This window comes from Triticum urartu, chromosome 3, assembly GCF_003073215.2.
Source record: "Triticum urartu cultivar G1812 chromosome 3, Tu2.1, whole genome shotgun sequence".
In the NCBI taxonomy this organism is placed as follows: Eukaryota; Viridiplantae; Streptophyta; class Magnoliopsida; order Poales; family Poaceae; genus Triticum; species Triticum urartu.
In genome coordinates this window covers 354,334,840-354,343,400 of record NC_053024.1, presented here as the reverse complement: position 1 = coordinate 354,343,400, position 8,561 = coordinate 354,334,840, and positions in this window count along the sequence as shown.

The following is an 8,561-nucleotide window of genomic DNA, read 5'->3' as shown; positions in this document are numbered from 1 at the left end:
GCGGCCTAGTCTGCGCGATCGCCCTCAATCCTCTTAATCCCGCTCACCTTGTCCACAATGGGTACGACAAGGGCCTTGAGCTCCTCCAGATCGGTGTCCGGCGGCAAGGTCCTGAGAACGTTGGTGAGGCGGAGGCCCGGGTTGCGGAAGGCCACCTTCATCAACACCTTCTGAAGAGCTCCCGCGCAGATCTTGCGCGACTCGTCGGCCAGCTGCTTTGGGATCTTCTCTCGGAGTCGCTGGAGGGCCGTCGCCACGCCCTTGAAGAACAAGACGAGCTTGGCGCTGGGTTGGATGTTCTCGTCGGAGGGATACCCGAGGTCCTCCATCCCCAGCTGTGCCAGCTCCTTGTCAATATCTGCGGCAGCACTCACGAGGCTCTCCGTCCAGTGCTCCACATTCTCCCTGAAGGCGTTCTGGGTGGCGGAAACACTTTCCAGCAGCGCCTTGTCGGCCTTGATCTCTTCTTTCAAGGCCGCCTCCTGCTTCTTGGCGCCATCCAGAGTCTTGGTCAAAGTGGTCAGCTTCAACTCAAGATTCGCGTTGGAGTCCTTGGCGGCGCTGAGCTCTTTGCCCTTCTCGGCGAGAGCGACCTCCAGCTGCGCCACCTTCGTCTCCAACTCCTTCTTGGCGGCCTCGGCGGCAGCGGCAGCGTCCTCTGCTTGCTTGAGGGCTCCGCTGAGTTTTTCCTCGCGCGCGGCAAGCTCCTCTTCGTGGGCGTCAAGATTGACCTTCCGCTGCGCCAGCTCGCCCTCTTCCGCGGATAGCTTCACAGCGGCAAGTCGCTGTTGCTCTTCGACTTCGGCCTTCTCGAGGAAGAAGACCTTCTGCGCTTTGGCGAGCTGCTCCCGCTCCTCCGCTAGGGATCGGAGGGCTTCCCGGTGGAAACCCCCGAGCTCTTCCGCGCGCTTCTCGATATCTTCTCCCGCCTTCCCGACAAGCGCCTCGCGGGATTCCAGCTTGGCTTGACGCGCGCGGTAGAGCGACATCAACTTCCGCAGCAGCCGCTCTTCTTCGGGCTCGTTGCTGCTGCTGCTTGGCGCGTCAACCAGCGTCAGCCCCGCGGAGGCGAGCACCTCCCCGTCGAAGATCTCCCCCTTGACCGGCGCCCTGGAGCTTGATGCCCAGGGGAGGTTGATGAAGACGCCTTCCCCGGCCTTTAGGTAGACGCCTGGCTGGGGCTCTTCGGAGCCTGCCGCTGCGGCAGCGGCGGACGGGTCGGCGGTCGGTGTAGCGCCTGGCGCTCCTGCGGCCTCAGGGCCGTCGGTGCGATCGCCAGACCCCTCGCCAGTTGCTGCGGCGGCAGCCTTGGCGGCCTCTGCGCCGGCGGGATCGCCAGCACCGGCTGCTTCTTCGGCGGCAACCTCGATCTCCATCGGCTCTGCAGCAGATGGGTCTGGCAGCCGGAAAGGGGAGAAGAGTCAAGCAAAAATCCAAAAAAAAGATCAAAAGAAGAAGAACCCAAGGGAAGCCTTGCAGCGAAAGGATTACCTGTGCCGGGTTCTGCAGCCGTGGTCTCCGCCGTCGGGGGGCCGCTGATGCTGTCCCTTGCCGGAGAACTCTCCCTTGCCGGAGGGCTCTCTCTTGTCGGGGGATTCTCCCTTGGCTCCTGGTGAGGCTGCTCTGCTCCTACACAAACCAGCAGATAGATATCAGCAAAAACAGAGTATCCATGTGCACCTCACAGCGGAAAGCAAACCATATACTTACGCTGGGGGCTGCTCTAGAGAAAAGTTGTCGGGTCCGGCAAGGTTGTCGCGGTGGGTTCGTCCTCGATGTCAATCACCGGAACCTTGGCTCTCTTCGCTGCTCTCTGGGCCAGAGTCCTGAAAAGGAACAAGTTCAGAGCAAAGCAAATGAGATACAAGACAAACGGCAAAGATTGAAGAACTGCAAGAACAACAAGAGAATCTTACTCTTCTTCTTCTTCCTCGTCGGAGCTGAACGCGGAGAAGTCAAAGTCCGGCGTGCGCCCGGTGCGAGGAGGCGGAGGAGAAGCTTCCCTTGGCCGCTTGGCGGGAGCAGTAGCGTTGGTCCGGGAGGGCCCCGCTCCAGTTGTCGTCGCAGCGTGAGATGCTCCCGCGGCAACGGTGTTTGCCGCGGTGGAGCGTGTCACGCGGCGCGGCGACTGTTGACCCGCTTGCCGCTCCACTACGTCACCGGCCTTGCGGAGACACCTTCTTGGTGGGGATGGAGGCTCTGCTTGCGGCGAGCTGTCTGAAGATGAATTGGGAGACGAGTTGATCTTCAGCGAGCCGCTCGCATCCTTGGCGGGCTCGCTCGACTCGACGTTCTGCCCGGCAAGCTCTTTCTCGCCGGCAAGCTCCCTTCGCTCGGCACGGCTTGCCGCCTCTGCTGCATCTGCCTCCACGGTGAATCCAAATTCGCCCGCGGCTGCGGCTGCCGCCGCCTCTTCCAGCCTGGTGGCGATGAGTGCCATCTCCGCATCGGTGGTGTCGCGGGTGAGGCCATCCTTCTCGTCGGAGCGGATCGGCACTTCTACCAAGTCATCGAAGAACTGCTGCATGACGTCGTCTGCAGGCTCCTGCCAAGTTGGCACAATTCCATGCGAGTCGCACTCCGGCATCATTGCACGGATGCGGTCGAGCGCGGAATTGTTGCACAACGGAACGACACCCCCTAGCAACCTGAACACTTCGGGATGTTGGGGGTCATACTTGAACAGTTCTTGGAGCATCGCGTTGAGCTCCAGAACAGTAAAGTTGTAGTTGAGGCCCGGCCGCAGCCTCATGATATCCGCCGCATTCTTGAACTCCCAAGTGGGTCTCCCCCGTTCCTGCAGGGGAGCGATGCGGCGGCGAAGAAAATCTACGCCAACGGCGCCTACAGTGAGCCCGGCAAGCCTAAGGCGCAGGATCCGGGTGACAGCAATCTTCAGCCTGTCGTCTTCCAGGGCCACGTCACTCCAATCGTTGCCGCGTGCTACTGGGGTTTGGCGCCGGGCGGTGAATGGCTGCGGGTTCTCCTCGTCAATCCAGCACCAGTCTGCCCTCCACTCCTCCCACTTGCCGCGGAATTCTCCCTCCAGATAAGTTTCCTTCTTGCCGGCCCTTGAGATCCAGGCGATTCCGCCGGATAGAGGCTCTCCTCTCTCTACTCGGGGTATGAAGAAGTGGCAAAAGAGGGCTACATTGGGATGGACTCCGACAAAGTTTTCGCAGAGATGCGCGAAAACTGCCATGGTCAGAACGGCATTGGGGGTGAAGTCAAGGAGGTGGAATCCATAGGTATTCATGATGTCGCAGAAGAATTCAGAGAAAGACGGGAAGAGCCCGCAGTAGAAGAACAAAGCGAAGAAAGGGTATCCATTTGGAGCCTTCTTCCAAGCGGCGGCGGGGAGTACCTTCGTGCGCGGATGCGCTCGTGTCTCCGCCGACCAGAAGAGGTAGTAGTTCTCCCTCAGCTCCTTCGCGGCAAGCTTGGGGGGGAAAACTGCACGCTCCTTCCATAGCGCCGCAAGCCGCTGCGCCTCGGTCGACTTCACGACCTTCCCCTTGTCGGCTTTTGGAGCCATGGCGGAAGTAGTGGAGGAGGTCGACGGCGTTGGTGATGCTGGTGGCGATGGGGGGCGGAGCGCTGCTCTCTTGCGGCCTTGAGAAGATGAGGGAGCGGCGGAGATTTCTGAGATTGGAAGCAGCAACGAGCGAATGGGCGGACTGCCCCTATTTCCCCTGCTTCTAAAGAGGTAGGGGGCGGACGTTCCGCATTTCCGAATAAAGTAACCACCCACGATCTCTCCCACGACGCCGCATTCAATGCGTGCCGTTCGGGGAGGGCGCGGTGGATACGGAGAAAGATACGGCGTAACCTAGGACGCGCGTGCCCGTGCCCTGTTTTGGGCCTGGCCCAACAGCGCTCGGCACCGTGTATGGCCCAGGCCCGGGGGCTCCTGTCGGTGTACTAGAATAGGGGTACCCTAGTATCCCAAACTTGTGCACGGGCAGTCGCAGCATCCCGCGGCAAGGCTTGCCGGGCGACCGCCAAGGTCCTTCGTGGTTCCCCTGGAGCCATTCAAAGAGTCAAGACCCCGGCAAGAGGAGCTTGCTGGGAAGGCCAACCAAGGCATCTCAAGACCCCGGCAAGAGGAGCTTGCCGGGAAGGCCAACCAAGGCACCTCAAGGAATTTGCCGCAGCGCGCCGCGCGTCCCGGCAAGGCCCGGTGAGCGATAAGCTCCCAGGCGCGACAAGACAACGACCGCGGCAAGGCACTTGCCGTGGCAAGCCACCACTCTGTGCCCGCGCTCCAGCACATCCACCAACGTGTCGCTCTGGGACCCTTCCAGGCATGCGTGGCGGGCGGCTGTGCAGCCAGCGGTGAGCGGTGGCAAGCAGCGCTGACAAGATTGCCATCGTGGCGAGCGGTGGCGTCCCTGACGGTCCCTTTTACACTGTTTAGGCGACGCAGACGGGCATTTAATGCCCTTGTCCCCCGCCGTCAGGGTTAGGTATGATACACTGTAGCAGGTAGCTGTACCTACCACAGCACCTTTCCCTTTTTACCCCTGTCTACGCTGCCACCTGTCGGTGACCCCTTGAGCATATAAAAGGAGGCCCATGCGCAACGTAGAGGGGGTTAGCTAGTTCAGAGAACACTCGCGCTCGGTCTCGCTAGCGGCTGGTGTGTACTGTAGCACTCCGCACTCCCGATCAAGAACTCAATACAAACCACAAAGCAGGAGTAGGGTTTTACGCATCCGTGCGGCCCGAACCTGGGTAAACTGCTCGCGTGTTTTGCCTCGATCTGCTCTTTGCGCGACTTCCGCCCCCGCCGAACCGAAAGGGACTCGGCCCGCTGGTCCCATAGGTGCCCGTGGATCAATACCCCGGCAGCGGTGGGAATATTTGTCCGGCTGCGCGAGGATGAAGAAGACTAGGGTTTCATCCGCGAAAATTCGGAGGGGATCACATATTTATAGGTAGAAGGAGGTGGGAGTGTCCAAATGAGGTGTAGTTTTCGGCCACGCGATCATGATCCGACGACGGAGGACATGGAGATGGTTTGGAAGGGTTATTGGGCCATTTTGGAGGGGTGTTGGGCTGCAACACACACGAGGCCTTTACGGTTCCCCGGTTAACCGTTGGAGTATCAAACGGCCTCCAAATGGCATGAAACTTGACAGGCGGTCTACCGGTGGTGTACCAATGTCGCTTGGCAAAGCTCGGTCCATTCCGAGAAAGTTTAACACCCGCTCATGAAAAGAGACAAAAGGGGCCGCCGAAGGACGTGGGAGTGTCGGATTGCAAAACAGACAATGGGGAAAATGCTCAGATGCATGAGACGAACACGTATGCAAATGAGATGCACATGATGACATGATATGAAATGCATGACATGAACAAAGTGCAAAACGAAAACAAAACCCAGCCACGAAGGAAAACTCATATCGCATCTCCAGAAAAGGCAAGAGTCGGAGTTACAAATACGGAAAGTTGTATCCGGGGCGTTACAACACTCCACCACTACAAGAGGATCTCGTCCCGAGATCTAGGATGGCACCGGAGGAAAAAGGAAGAGGAAGATAAGAGGTAAAAGCAAGTTGCTTCTTTGACAAACGAGTGAAACCAAAGAACCTTGAAAGGTTAGACCATCTTCGAGAAAAGAATACAACGACGATGAACAAAGTTGACAATCTCCGTGAGAAAAGAGGAATAAGGAAGAACAAATTCGGACAGCACTCCGGTTGAAAAGAGACGCAAGACTTGATAAGGCGAAAAGAACTTGAGCAAAGGGCACAACACTCTGGTTAAATGGATAATCAAAGGAAAGAACATGATCTTCACCACTTGAGATGATGAGAGAGTGGAGCAACATCACTATGCCTCTGGGAGAAATGAAAGAAAGGAATGGAATGAACGGAGGGAAACAAGATCTTGAGAGAGCACGCTTACAACAAATGCTAGAAAGGAGTTGTTGGATTATCAACAACGAAAGGATAAGCTTGATGTGGGCTTATGGAAAACATCCCAAAATTATGAGGTGAAATTCTGCCACTAACGAAAACAAAAGATTGGATTGAGAGCTAGAAAAGATAGAAAGCTTCTTCCATCGAGGTGATAAGAAAACTTGGATCATAGGTAATCACCACAAGGACCAACATTCCCAACGGAAGGCTTTAGGTGAAAACTATACCAAGATAACTCCAAGGAAGAAAATGATGGGTTTAAATATCTCATTCCTGAACTTGTGAATCATGAAACACAAAGAGATTGACAAGAATGACATAAGACCACCTTAAAAGATAAGATAGGCAGAACTGTACTTTGGAATGCAAGATGAAGAATACTTGAGCTCCTCTGAAAAGAATCTCGATGACCGCTTCGAGAAGGAATTAAATCCTTGCTGAACCATCATGTAGAACCTCCATGAAAAACTCCGGTAACAAAAGGATGATCAAACGAGAGGAAAGAGAAGTTGAAAACACAACGTGAAGCTTTGCGATGATTTAGATGGAGCTTCGCGACGAGATAATGCGGAAAAAAAACTTGGAACTCCGGAAAATAAAGATGAATAAATGAAATCAAGAATTTTGATGAACCTCTGGAATAAGGAATGAATCACTTGAAAGAAACAATAATAAGAATTATGTTATGCATATCCCTCACCACTTTTAGATTGATGACAAGCAACGGATTTGGCATACTACTTATTCTCATGGAAAGGATTAAAGAGAGGTATAGCTTAAACTTGAGAAGGTCTTCAACGAACCACCTGTAGGATTTGAAAAAAATGAATGAATTGATATGATAACCAAGGAAGAGAACTCTTGAACGAACCACCATAAGAATTGAAAATGAACGAAGATACTTGAGTGAATCAAGATGCAAGAGAACGAAGAGATCGCGAACTAATTAGAGAATACTTGAATGATGCACCGGTAAGATTTGGAGAACGATAGCTACACGCTGAGAATGAATAATTCTGAGATGATGGGCTCCGGAGAATCAAACTGAAAAGACTCCTGAATTGCTCCGGATGGGTGAAAATAATTCTCACAATCGAAAACAATTATGAGAGGATGGCATAAGGCTAGCACCATGGATCTTGAAGAGAATGGAGCAAGATATGGAGGAAAACTCTTCTTCGGTCTTCAAATGTTGAGAATGACGACGAGAAACACCACCATGAATTCTTGAGATACTCCGGGATGACGAATTTAAAGGTTGATCCAACGGTGATAAGAATTTGACAGATCTTGGAGAAAGGCACTTGACTGATGATAACTCATTCTTACGTCAAACTTCGAAAGATTTGAGAATAACTCCGGTAAAATTAGAAGAGTCAGGTAATATCATGGGAAAAGACCTGTGGGTTAGGGACCACTCAAAAGAAACACCGTTGAAGGATTGGTTGAAAAGAGAGATTGCACCGGTTGAATTAAATGGCTTGAATGAGATAACAACCTCAAAATAACTTGAACGGATTGAGAATGGAAACGAATCTTCTAAGAAATCTTCAGCACTTCGGATATGAATAGAGAGAAATGAACGATTAAGAGGTGCACCGGCATGAGAAAGTATTTTAAACAAGGAAAAGATATGATCGACAAAGCTTGAATTGAAACCACCGGAGAAGAAAGAGAACAAACAATGATGAACTTGTAGAGCATCTTCATGAGAACCACAGGGTAAAACATTGAAAGACAAGAATGAAGAGTCTTCACATGAATAAGATGGATACTTGATTAAGAAATCTTAGTCCTTAAAAAAAAAGGGGGGGGGGGGGGGGAAAAACAAAGACAACTTGGGACGAATGACACAAAGACCGTAGAGAATACTTAGAGTTGATCTTGCGAATGTTGAAAATGATCGGATCCACTTGAAGAGAAACACGCCGGTTGAAAAAGGATTGACATGACAATCTCGATTATCATGAAGGATTGGTATTCACATAGAAGTGTGAGAGCACCACTTAGGAAAGGTATGGAGTCAACACTTGACTTCGAAGCAACTCGAATACCAAAACTCAAAACAAAACAAAGGATTGGCTTGCAGAATAAGCTGAAACAAACATATGATAGATCCCATATCGTATCATGTGTCTGTTGGAACGATTATTCTAGGAGCTACTTGAATTCCCACTTATAAACTCCCGAAACTTTCTGGTTATGCAATCAGGTGTTGGGGATACAGGGGAAGCATAATATCTCACCCAAAACTAGCAAATCCTACATCCAGCTGTATCCATCCTTCAACACATAACCAAGAAACCTTCGGAAATCGTTTACCCCAACCTTCGAAAAGCATCCACTATACGAGTTATGGCAATACTCCTGAACTCCCGCCGTAGTACTGGGTGGCGTCGAGGTTATCTCACCAACAACTGCATAAAGGAGATTTTCGATGTCGGTGAACTCAGGTATTCCAGAACTGCAACGATAAAATTGTGACGACAACACCTCAGAGCTCAACTCCCCAGGACACTGCCACAACCCCTAAATGTCAGGAGGCACCAAGAACAATGTTCTCGTCACAAAACCATCGGAATGATTCCAAGATACCCGCGTGGTCCTAAATTTTTTTCATGAAATTTTAGGAGAGAA